Source organism: Aquarana catesbeiana, linkage group LG04 (genome assembly GCF_042186555.1).
Source record: "Aquarana catesbeiana isolate 2022-GZ linkage group LG04, ASM4218655v1, whole genome shotgun sequence".
Classification (NCBI taxonomy): Eukaryota; Metazoa; Chordata; class Amphibia; order Anura; family Ranidae; genus Aquarana; species Aquarana catesbeiana.
In genome coordinates this window covers 568,127,709-568,140,364 of record NC_133327.1, presented here as the reverse complement: position 1 = coordinate 568,140,364, position 12,656 = coordinate 568,127,709, and the positions used below count along the sequence as shown (strand labels likewise).

Genomic DNA, 12,656 nt, shown 5'->3' with positions numbered 1-12,656 from the left:
TTCTGCACAGAGTGGCCCCGAACCTGGTCTTCTGGGGTCCCTCGGCGGCTGTTTCAGCTCCTCCCCGCAAGCATTTACCACCTTCATGCGAGCTCCCTCGCACGGTGGTGAGTGCTTGCGGGCGTGCTCCCATGATACAGCCGGCGGCTATAGCCGCTCGCTCTATCACTCGGCCCCGCCCCCCGGCGCGCCGCGTCATCAGATGTGATTGACAGCAGCGCGAGCCAATGGCTGCGCTGCTTTCAATCCATCCACTGCAGCCAATCAGCGACCAGGCTGAGCTGCAATGAAGATGACGAGCACGAGCAGCGAAGATTCGAGGCGTCAGGTAAGTAAAACGGGGGGGCTGGGGGCGGCGGTACTGTCAAAAGTTTTTTCACCTTAATGCATAGAATGCATAAGGGGGAAAAATTTTTACCTTTACAACCCCCTTAAAGTTGCAGCGACTTTGAAAAGTACTTTGTAAAACTACTTTGATTCAGAGAGTATAAAGTTGTACACCAAAGGGCTTCTTCGAGCGTTAGAAATTTTGTCAAGTTTAACACGCTCCTATAGTCTATTAATATGGTCCATTAGACTTGCATCAATGAGCTTTAGTATGGGCACTAGACTTGCGTTTTACAAGGATTAATGCTGCTGAATTAAATGCTCCCCAAATGCCTATTCCATTACAGTTCATCAACTAATCTTAACGCACTGCAACCGTCTGCCCGAGTGTTTGTGAAGCATTACCATAGACTTGAATGGGAGGCATTGAAAGGCTTCAAACGCCTTCTGAGTCGACATGAGGCTTCAATTTTGAAGGGATGCAACGCTAATGCTTTATTAGTGTGAACGGCCCTGTGTGCTGTCCATTGTATCATTTTCATAGGCGTTTTTAATGCCAGTGTGAACTTAGCCTAAATTGCACGACTTTCGAGTTGCACTAATGGGGATGTAGCCTAAACCTGGTTTTAACACTTTGTTTTGATCAACATCTTAAGTCAATTCTTTGCTTTTGCTGAGGTTTTCAGAATAAGTATTTTATTCCTGTTTTTCAATTGATAGCGTTCAGTCAGTCTTGACTGAAACAGCAGGTTTTATTAATACATCGGGGATGCATTTGAAGTTCTTTTTTAGCATATTTGTCAACTGGAGAGTTGGTTATAGCTTTATTGTATCCAGTGAAAGGTACTTGGCTGGCTCAAACAACATTTTGATGCTCTACCACTTTAATATAATACTCCTATGATCTTCTGGCATTCATTCGATATATTAGATGCGTTCCTGATAATTCCCCCCCTATAAATGATCATCAGTGCCCTGATTACAATTAAGTGCCCACAAGTGATGCCAGTCAGTGCTAGCTATCAGTAAAGCCCATCACTGCTGCCCATCAATGCCACCCACCAGTGCCGCCTCATCACCTCCCGCCAGTGAAGGAGAAAAATTATTTACAAAATTTACTGACAGCAACTAAAACTTTTTTTTTTTTTTTTTTTTTTTTTTCAAAAATGTTGGTCTTTTTTTATAAAAAAAAAAAAACAACCCAGGAGTGATTTAATGCCACCAAAAGAAAGCTCTATTTGTGTGAAGAAAATGATAAAAATTCCACGTGGTTACAGTGTAGCATGACTGCGCAATTGTCATTCAAAGTGTGACAGCGCTGAAAAATGGCTTGGGTAGGAAGGGGGTATGAGTGACCTGCATTGAGAATGGTTAAAAATAGCTTCATTATCAGTGATGGCTGGTCAGGTAGTGTATGTTTTGAGTGTATGTGTAATCTATTAAGATAATAATAATAATTTTTAATATTTTTTTTTTTTTTTTTTTTTTTTTTTTTTTTTTTTATTAAGCGAGGGTGTGGGAAACCTTTTGTGGTTTAATAACAACCCACAATTATTTCATGTAAACATAAAATAGGTGTTTCAGATTAGACAGGTTGATTTACTAAAACTGGAGAGTGCAAAATCTGGTGCAGCTGTGCATGGTAGCCAATCAGCTTCCAGGTCTTTTTAAAGTTGTTTTTTTTTTTTTTTTTTTACCCCAAGATTTCATATTCCTGATAGGTGCCTTCTGTACCATGTACTTGTATGAGGAAGTATCCTGTTCTTTTTGTATTGCTTCATTTGTGTGAATTTCCTGGCATTCATGTTAGTCCCTCTGCTTTCCAATTAAAAACTGATCATAATTTTTTAATTTTTTTTTAATTTTATCTATACAAAAATATTTTGCCCTTCCACCCCCATCCCCCTTTTTTTTTTTTAACTGACTGGGCTGTTTTACAAGGTGATAGTTTAGAAGCACTTGAATTTAACAAACTGAAGTTAGAAGCTGATTGGTGCAGCTCTGCATAGTAATACAGAGCTGTGCTAATTGTGAGCTGGCCTCTGTTTTGAAATGTTAACGCCTTCTGTACTAGCAAACTCCAAAGTGCATGACCTATTAGCTGGGATCAATGTTAACCGGATCTGCAAATAGCTGTTACCTGAGTTCTTGGAATTGCTTGTTAAATTAATCTTAATGCTTTATGCACACTGGGTGTTTGTCCAGCTCTTTAACCACTTCGGCACCAGAAGATTTGCCCCCTTGATGACCAGGCCGTGCAACTTTGTACAAAAACAAATTTTGATGTCCTTTTTTCCCTACAAATAGAGCTTTCTTTTGGTGGTAATTGATCACCTTGGCAATCCTTTGTTTGGACAATCGACAATCTTGTGGAAAAGAAACATCTTTTTTGCTATAATGAAGATCCCCAACCCCCCCGCAAATTTTTTTAACTTCTTCCACAGTTTAGGCCAATATGTATACTTCTACGTATCTTTGCTTAAAAAAAAAAAAAAAAAACTACAATAAAGGCATTATTGATTGGTTTGCGGCTTTGCGCAAAAGTTATAGTGCCTACAAAATAGGGGATATATTTATGGCATTTTATTTTTTTACTGATAATGGCGGTGATCTGCAATTTTTTTCAGGACTGTGACATTGTAGGGGACAGATCGGACACTTGACTTTTTTTTTTTTTTTTTTTTTTTTTTGGGACCATTTGACACTTTATACATGATCAGTGCTATAAAAATGCACCGATTACTGTATAAATGTCACTGGCAGGGAAGGGGTTAACAGGGGCGATCAAGGGGTTAACTGTCCTAGGGAGTGATTCTAACTGGGGGGGGGGGAACTGCCTGGGTGAGAAGACCGATTGTTGTTCCTACTTGGTAGGAACAACAGATCAGTCTCCCTTCCCCTGACAACACAGAAATCTGTCTGTTTACATTGAAAGATCTCCGTTCTGTCTGTGTGAAGCTGTCCATCGGCTCCGGTGGCACGTCCCCTTAGTGGTCTGAAAGGGAGCCGACGTATAGCTATGGCTGTTTCGCCCAGGGGGGCCAACCTGCAGTATAACTGTGGTGGCTGGTGGTTAAACACTTTTCCTGGTATTAAAAAAAAAAAAATGCACATAAAGGCACTTTTTAATTTTTTTTTTTCAAAGCTTTTAGACGTGTTTAGGTGCATCAAGCGTTTGCGGTTTATTTAAATTTTTCCTTTTAAGAATAAGAGGTTATACTTGCTGCTCTGTGCAACAGAGCCTCAATTTTGGCCCTTGATGTTGCCTATCATCATGGGCTTGTAGTGAGGCTTAGAAAATGGAAAGGGCTTTGACTAGGCTTGTCTGAGTGTCGCTTAGCCATTCATAGGAAGCTTTGTATTCTGTGAACACAAAGCTTCCTCTGGCTGAGGTGAAGAGGTGGACTGATGTCCAACTCAGCCAATCAAAAGAAGCTAAGCACTATGTACTGTAGCTGAACATGCGTACAGCTCATATATTGCTTACAGCCAGTCCAGCACTTGGTGAAGGAAATGGTTCATTTGGACCCGCTTGGTCTAAACTAACTATTAAGTGACAGGAAACACTGAGGTCAGCTTTAAACTGTGTGTTCGTTTTGCTTGTCATGCCAGTTTTGCGTGTATAAGACTTTTTTTTTTTTTTTTTTTTTTTTTTTTTACCTTTCCGGGGGTAAGGGGGGAATGAATACCTGTGTCTCACTGTATCCTGTTCCCACTTCCGGGAGCCTCAGCCGCGGGTATTGACGTCAACACCTCCTCCACCAGGCCAGTAGGAGAGGAGTGGAGCCTCGCACATGCGCAGTAGGGTTCCCGGCTTCACGTCCGTGTTCCCATACTCTCAATGGAGGCGGGATGCACCCGACAGCTGATGGAAACATCAGCAGCGGTGCTGACATTGCTGGACTCCAGGACAGGTAAGTGTCCAATTTATTAATTGTATGCGCAGTTGCTGGCTTTTAATATTTGCAGGTTTGGGCGGACCTCCGCTTTTTAAATTACTAGAAAGTTAAGCCCAGTTAAATAAGACCCAAAGCTTGCCTGTATAAAAAGTTGCTTGGCTCCCATGGTGTGTGTGTGTGTTTGTGTGTGCGTGTGTGTGTGGTGGATTTTTTTTTTTTTTTTTTTTTCACCTAAAACATATATATATTTTACTCAGCTATACATTATTATATGCATGTTTTGCTTGGAGAAAAACTCCTCATTTTGTAAAAAATGTGTATTTCAGCCAGAAGAAATGTGGAATATAAATGGGCCAATGCATTGTATCTGATTATAGCTTTGCAAGTCTTTTGTTGCTTACACAAATATTTAGGTAGTCTTTTTTTAGCTACTGGGACTCCTGTGACCTCAAATGTTACTTTTTCCTAACCTAGCCAATGTAGAACAAGACATTTTGAGGTTTCAGTGTTTTTAAAGGAAGCACGGAAAGACAACACCCATAGAAGCAACATGAAATTTGTAATAGCAGGGTCTTGCTGCTTCACAGAGCATGCACACTGATTTCCTAGCTCTTGTAACTAGAGCTTTTTCTCTGACTGTTATACAGTTGCGCTAAGGACATTTCATAAACCTCTGTATACATTTTATTTATTTATTTTTTTCCTCATTTGGTAATGTTATCAGAGTTGTTTGAAAACCCTGACCCTAGGTAAGGGAGGACAAAGATATTGTAAGAGTTATTGAATGCATTGCAATGTGGTAACCAGTTTTATAAGTCCTCTTGCCTACCAGCTTGGTTGATATTATTACCATTCTAAACATTTTTCTGGTATCCTTCAGCCTGTTAAAAAGCTCTACCTCCATTCTTAGATTGTTTTGTTTTTGGAGGATGTAGTAAGGTGTCTATGAATGGCGCAGCAGGACTGAAAGGGTTGATATAATTGGGCTTTCTTGATCACTCTGCATCGGAAGATTGCGGGGGCATGAACGGAAGAGGATCTCAACCGGAAGGCATCAATACAAGTGACCCATCCTACTGACTGTAAGATATGTTCCTTGTGCTGGATTTTTTTTTTCTTTCTGTTTTTTTAATTTTAGCTACAGTAAGGCTACATTCACATGGGCTATTTAGGCCGATGCGAATTGTAGCAGCAGGAATCTTGTGATTCCTGCAGCACGTAGGTGCGGCCCCCAGCCCTGTTCACCATGACAGGTTGCCAGCAGCCGCAGGTATTCATGACTGTGAAGAGATCCGTGAATGGCTGCAGCTGCCAGCTACCTGTCACTGTAATGACGGGGGCAGTTGGCAGGAATCCAGGAGATTCCTGCCGCTACTATTTGCACCAGTGTGATTGTCGCCTTAGGCTTTAAAGATAATTTTCAAAATAACTAAAACTGGATGATTACACTTTTTTTTTAAATGCCTGTCGGCATAGAGCCTATTGCTCTGCAGTAATACAGGTAGATTGTGCCTTAGAATTTTGCTATGCCAAAGCTCATTTTGTGTTCAGTAGTTTTGATTGGTTTTCGGATAAGCCTTGCTCTTGCACTCAAAACCAGAGTTACTTTTGTTCTTGTTGAGGAGGGGTATATGGGGTGGTACAGCTGCTGGCAGCTACTCATGAAGATTTATTACTTGTGGTGTTCTTGTCTAGCAGCTGTTTCTGAGCAAGGTCCCTGAATTTATGTAACTGCCTGGGCTTGTCACGCACACGTGCAGAGAGAAAAAAACCTTTGCAGCTCCTATTACCCGCTGATGCCAAGGAAATGTATTTAGATATACTTACTTGAATTTCCCTGCTAACACTCCACTTGGCTGTGATTAGAGGATTTCAGAGGTCATAGACATTATTTAGCATAACTTCCAACTGTCTATATTATATATATATATATATATATATATATATATATATATATATATATTATTATTATTATTATTATTATTATTATTATTATTATTATTATTATTATTATTATTATTATTATTATTATTATTATTATTATTATTATTATTATTATTATTATTATTATTATTATTATTATTATTATTATTATTATTATTATTCGGGGGGGGTTGTAGTAAATCCTTCTTCTCCGTCATTTCTCTTCGGTTTGACAGGGTCTCTCAAGACAACCAATTTTAACAAAAATCTTTCCATAAGATATGTACATTTTTACATTATGCTTATTTACCTGTAAAAGCCTAATTTGCGTATACTTTCAGAAGCCCTAAGACTGCGACTGGGTGCTGGATATGCTGACAGCAGACTCAGAGCTGTAACCAAAGTGACCCACTATAGTATTCCCCTTTGCTTCTCTCTAGTTTGGAAACCTGGAAAGGTTATGTAGTAAGGGCAGGGGTGGAATAGTTAGACAGTAAATATATGACACGCAAGGAGGAAGCGGGCTGTGCTAAAGAATGCTTTTAGCTGCATTTTTATACGTTGGCGAGCTGGACAAATCCCAGCTGTTAGTAATGAGTGAGAATTTCCCCACATCCTGGTGACTGGTAGCAAAGACAGTGTGGAACTATGTGTAGATGTTGCTGTGTTCATGATTCTCTCTGGGGCCCTTCAGGTGCTGGTAATGGCGGCTCAGGTTGATTTATTCTATACTTTACTTTTTTTTTTTTTTTTTTTTTTTTTTTCTTTTTTTGCGCATGTATCCACTCCCCAACTGTCATGGCTCTGGTCAATCCTGACCCCAAGAGTCACAAGCGAATTCTGTCCAGCCAGCACTCGGCTGAGGGCAGGACTTCTTCTCTAGTCAAGGTGTATTGGAGAGTCCTGACATGTCTAGACATGGTTGGTGCTGAGGGAGAAGCAGATATGGCTTCAGTAGAGAGGAAAACAGGAAAGCTGCTCCTTCTTCACTTTTTTTACCCCAAAAAAAAAAAGGATCATTTAAAGTGATTGTAAAGGTAATTTTGTTTATAATAAAAATAAAAAATAAAAAAAATACTTGCCTCCACTGTGCAGCTCGTTTTGCACAGTGTGGCTCCAAACCTGCTCTTCTGGGGTCCCCCTGTGGCTCTCGTGGCTCCTCCCCACATCTGATAACCCCCTTGGATAAGTGCTTCCCCGAAGGGGTTACCTTGCTTGCTCGCGCGTGCCCAGCGTTCGGTGTCCATAGAGGCTGAATGAATGCAGGACTCTGCCCCAACACTCAGGTCATTGGATTTGATTGACAGCAGCGGGAGCCAATGGCTGTGCTGCTAACAATCTATCCAATCAAGAGCCAAGAACCCCGGGCAGAGAGACAGCGCATCCCTGCCGGGTCAAGTTTGAGGTTTCTGGTAAGTAAAATGGGGGGGGGGGGGGGGGCAGTCACTGACCAGTTGTGTGTGTGTGTGTGTGTGTGTGTGTGTGTGGGGGGGGGGGGGGGGGGGTTTCCTCACCTTAATGCATAGGATGCATTAAGGTGAAAAACACCAACCTTTACAAACCCCTTTAACTACTTTTCTACCAGAGCAATTTATTTATTTTCCCCCCACGTGTTTAAAATAAAATTTTTTTATTGTGATTCCACACGATATTGGTGCACATTTTATCAAATTTTCAAGGAAAAATTTAATTATAGGATACACATTTCCTATAAATTGTATTTATTTTTTATATAAAAGATGAGTTTGTAAAGAGATACCCAACATGTCGAGCCTTAAAATTGCAGGCCCCTGTTAAACAGTGACAAACTATACCCAAAATTGCCTGTAGACAATATTATATTTTTTTTTTTTAAGCTCTTACAGGTTATCAGTTTGGCCTTAACTGTAAATGATGGTCCTCGAATTATTGCCTTGGTACTGGACACTTCCTAAGTGAAATTCTTTCTCTAAGAGCTCATACTCGAACTGAGATCCGCAAGAAATCCCTCTGAGATACTCTACAAGAGTTCTAGGCCTACTAGTCACCTCATTTGAGGCAGTGCCTTTCACCCAATTCCATTCAAGAACCCTCCAACAAAACATTTTTGTCGGTATAGAAAAAGCAAGTGCTTTCCCTCAACTTGCCCATGCTCCTATTCTTCAGGAATTTTATTATCTTGGTGGATCACCACCCTAGCTCCAACAGTAGGGAAGTCCTTCCTCCCCTAACAAGGGAAAGTCCTTATGACAGATGCAAGTCTATCAGGCTGGGGAGCAGTGTTCAATAATTGACAGTTCAAGAACCATGATCAAGAGAGGAAACCAAGCTCCCCATCAACATCTGGAGCTCAGAGCAGTCTGGTTCTGTCTGCGACACTGCCTCAGATGCCCTAATAATCTTCAAGTTTATTTATGGCTTCCCTTGGTCTTCGAGGATAGTGATTTCTCTTGGAAATCTTATTTTTGCCTGGTGTGAATGCAGTCAAATCAGCTCCAGAGATTACTCTGCCTCCCATTCTGGCCTTCCTGCAATCTGTCTGCCTTATCCTCTTTTAAAAGACCTCTAGCTGCACATAATCTTTTTTTGAGTAAAATACCTTTTTAAGGACAAAGGGTTTTGTCCTCGACCCATGATATGTCAAAATTCATATATACATGGTTTGTAAATGTATACAGTATATACATAGGGGAAGCCATTTGTACTCGTATATAGCCTCTGTGTCCTATTAAGTAGTATGTACAGTGCCTATGCTTCTTTGCTCCTTCTCTCCAAGTCTGTAGGTGTAGTTTAACCTGTTGCGCATTTGCAAAACTATTAAATCTAATGTAGAAGGAGAGGGGTTTCTTCCCCCCCCCCCCCCCCTTTTTTTTTTTTACCAGTCATACACCCACTATCTCTCCGATAACTAAAACAGAAGCATAGCTGAATGAAACAGTATAGATTAACCGAGTTGTGATGGGTAAAAAATGACTATCGAATGATGAAAAAAAAGAAAATGCCTCTGACAGTCTGTAGAGTGTTTGGTTCCCAGCAAGTGTAGTGTTGCCTGACATGTAAATATAACTATTGATCACTGTTATGGTTGAAATGCAGGAAATGGAGGTAGGTCGTTGTGGCACACCCTTCCTTCCTATGTTCAGTCTCCAACTCCTTGTCAAAGATGGCTGGACATCAAGGTAACCTAGATTCCCCCTTGTTTTTGACAGTACTTGGCGTAAGGTTTATAAAGGGTCTTTGGTGGAGTAAAGTGTTCCCTTTTGTGGACAGACCCATCATTATATGATCTCTTCTGCAGTTACTGATCCTTAACATTATACTGAGCCAAATGACTTTAGCGTGCCCCCCCACCCCCCCGCAATTTTACAGGTTTTTGGTGTATTTCATATACCACTAATCTTTAGGCCTCTTTTACACGGGCCGACCGTTCAGGTCCGCCAGTCAGTTTTTTTTGTTTTAGGTGGACCTGAAGGGGATGCTCTATGCAGCGATGGATTACAGCAGTTATATGTCTGCTGACATCTGATCTGCTGAATCCAGACGGATGGAAACCCTATTTTCTATCCGGTTATTGGATGAAAACGGACAGGCGATCTGTTTTTATCCAATAACCCCATAGAGGAGAGCGAAGCTCTGACAGGTCCGTCTCGCCACAGTGAGCAGAGACAGACCTGTCATCTGCTGGGACCAACGGATCGATCTCCCGCTGAGCAAGCGGAGTCCGTACACGGACAGCCCCATGTGGAAGGGGTTTTAAGCTGGCCATACACCATAAGATGTTTGCAGGCTTTTACAAGGTCATTCATTCTTTTTGAGGTTATCCAGTTGAACAAATGTCCAATTCAGGAGCAGATCAATTTCATTTGATGCCTCAGTGTAGCTGTAAAAGTGGTCATATATGATGCCTATGTGAAGAGCAACTTCAGCCCCCCCACAGAAGGAATCCTACCCCTAGCCTGAAGACTAATTTTAGGGAGCTTATTTCATTCCTAGTGCTGCTTTATGCTCAGTTTCATTGCCATGGGACTAGTATGTTGTGCTGGTCAAATTTACAGCATAGCCGCTTATGTGGTAGGAATAAATCCGCTTCTTTATGCTAGACTTTCTTTACGGAACCAGTGCTTCAGTTGACGTGAGGAAACCTAGGATGTTTCAGGAAGTTTTTAAGGTGCACTGGCTATTTCTTCTGGGACCTATATTTTTGTGGGCTATGATTATAATGTATCGCTTCAAATCTGAGCATTAATACAGTTTTTAATACTAGGGTTTCATAAAAAGTGGCTGGTGGGTTTCTCTGTACAGCTCATTCATGAAACTTTTTAATATGCAAAAACTAGAGTACCCCTAAAAAAAAAAAAAAAAAAAAGTTGCTCTTTAAACTGTCTGTAGAAGCATGCTTTTGATCTTCGTTTGCCTCTAGTTGGTTGTACCACAGAAAGTCCTCTCCGAAAGCCTCAGATTGATTTTCACTATCAACCACTTAACCACGACTTTAATTTCCTGAATTACTGCTCTTTGCTAATACCCAAAAAAATGTAGCACAGAGGAGTCTGCTTGCAGCAAAGTTGGATAATATTGATTGCTTTTAATTCCAGGGCTGTGAAAGGATGTTTTGATGAGGGTTTTGGCACCAGAAAGATGAGTGAACAGTGTAAATTGTTGGGAGGGGAAAGCGAGGGTTTCCTCGCTCTGCTGAGCTCATCTACAGGGTGTGTTTTTTGTCTTGTTTTTTTTTCCCCGTCTTTTCCTTCTCTGCATCTGAATTGCTTTCTCAACTTCAGAATGTTTCACTATGCATCATAAAGGCTCCGCTGAATGAATATTGGCTGCCAGTAACTGAGAAGCACATGACACTCGCCGCCTCATTTAACCTCAGAGACTGGTCAGCTCAGGTCCCTCAACACATCGGACAAGCCAACCAACTGTGCCCTTTGGTTAAGTCTGAATGGGGGGGGGGAAATGGGGCAGAGCCAGACATGTTTGGGTTTTCCTGTGCTCCTAACCTAAATGAGCACTTTGTTCTTGAAAGTTTACGTCTCATTATATTGTAAGCTTGTTTTATAAGCGTTCTCTTTTTCTGAATCTTGTTTAACTGAATGTACTTGCACTCAAAAGCACTCAGGCTTTCACACTGAAGTGAGAGGAGATGCGCTATGCAGGGGATATTTTTAGCGCTATAGCGCCTGTAAAGCACCTCGGTGTGAAAGCAGCCTTAACCACTTCCGGACCGCTGCACGCTGATATACGTCCTTACTTTGAAGAGGAATATCATCGTTATGGCAGCAGCTAGTTGCCATAACCCCAGTATCCACTTCGGCCGGCGGTCTGCTTTCCGATAAGAGTGGTCTCTGCGGCAGATTCGCCCCGAGATCACTTTTATTGGCGGCGGGAGAGGGCCCCCCACTGCGCTCCTGTGCCCTCTGCCACTTAACGGAGCCTTCTGCGAGGCGATCGGATCTTCGCCCTTGCTGGCTATGGAGGCGAGTGAGGGGAAGATGGCCCCCACCCGTCTCAATAACATTGCAGGGCGGAGGCGACGTCAAAACGTCACTTCCGCCCATAGCTCTTAAAGGGCCTTTGTCATTTAAAAAAATTTTTTTTTTTTTTTTTTATTGCATTTTAGTGTAGCTATGAAAATGTTGTTCAAACCACACATGTGAGGTATCGCTGCAATCGGTAGAGCAAGAGCAGTAATTCTAGACCTAGACCTCCTCTGTAACTTAAAACGTGCAACCTGTAGAATTTTTTTTTTTTCTTTTTTTTTTTTTTTTTAAATCCTCGCTTATGGATCTGATCTGGAACCACTGTGTACTTTCCTTGCACTCAGTTACTAATTGGACAAAAGCTGGAGAGAAAAAAAAAGTGGGCGGCTTTAAACATTGTGCTGTTTAAAGCCGCCCACTTTTTTTTTTTTTTTTTTTTTTTTTTTTTTCTCTCCAGCTTTTGTCCAATTAGTAACTGAGTGCAAGGAAAGTACACAGTGGTTCCAGATCAGTTTCTCAGAACTTTACATAGGGCTTCCTTTCCTAGCTCCCAGAAGTTGGCTGGAACAGTGGGGCAGCAAAGGAAAGGTTGAGTTATGTGCTTCTAGAGAGAGGGTATGTTTACATACCAAAATGCCTGGCTTTAAGCTAACTTTAGTGTGTTTAACAGTTTTTTTTTTTTTTTTTTGTTTGTTTGTTTGTTTTTTCAGTCTAGTAGGAGTATGCGGCCAAGAGTTCAGTCTTTGCCTTAAATTCTTTGAGTCATTGGTCTTGGAAAAAATATGCAAGTAGAGACAACCAGGCAACTAACTTTTTTGTCATGTCCTTTTTTTAAAGGCCTTGATTGGTTTCATGGCTTATTTTCTGTATGTGAGCAGCTTATTGACTTTTTATATATGTAATTTTAGAATCTAGTGGTTCAAAGTCTTGCACATCTTGGCTTTCTCTAAAAAAAAAAAAAAAAAAAAAGTCCAAAGGGGGTATCTTATTATACCTGTACTTATGATGGCTTTTATATTTTTGTTTTGGGTCGCCCCCCCACACT

At 41.1% G+C, this 12,656-nt stretch overlaps 1 protein-coding gene and 1 long non-coding RNA gene across 13 annotated transcripts in view; one reads left to right on the top strand and one right to left on the bottom strand.

The window, feature by feature from the left end:
• Positions 1-12,656, bottom strand: part of LOC141140654 (uncharacterized) — a 905,916-nt gene that overhangs the window by 118,313 nt on the left and 774,947 nt on the right. The window lies entirely within an intron of this gene.
• Positions 1-12,656, top strand: part of BCL2L11 (BCL2 like 11) — a 37,138-nt gene that overhangs the window by 9,110 nt on the left and 15,372 nt on the right. The gene's annotated exons all lie outside the window — the stretch shown is intronic.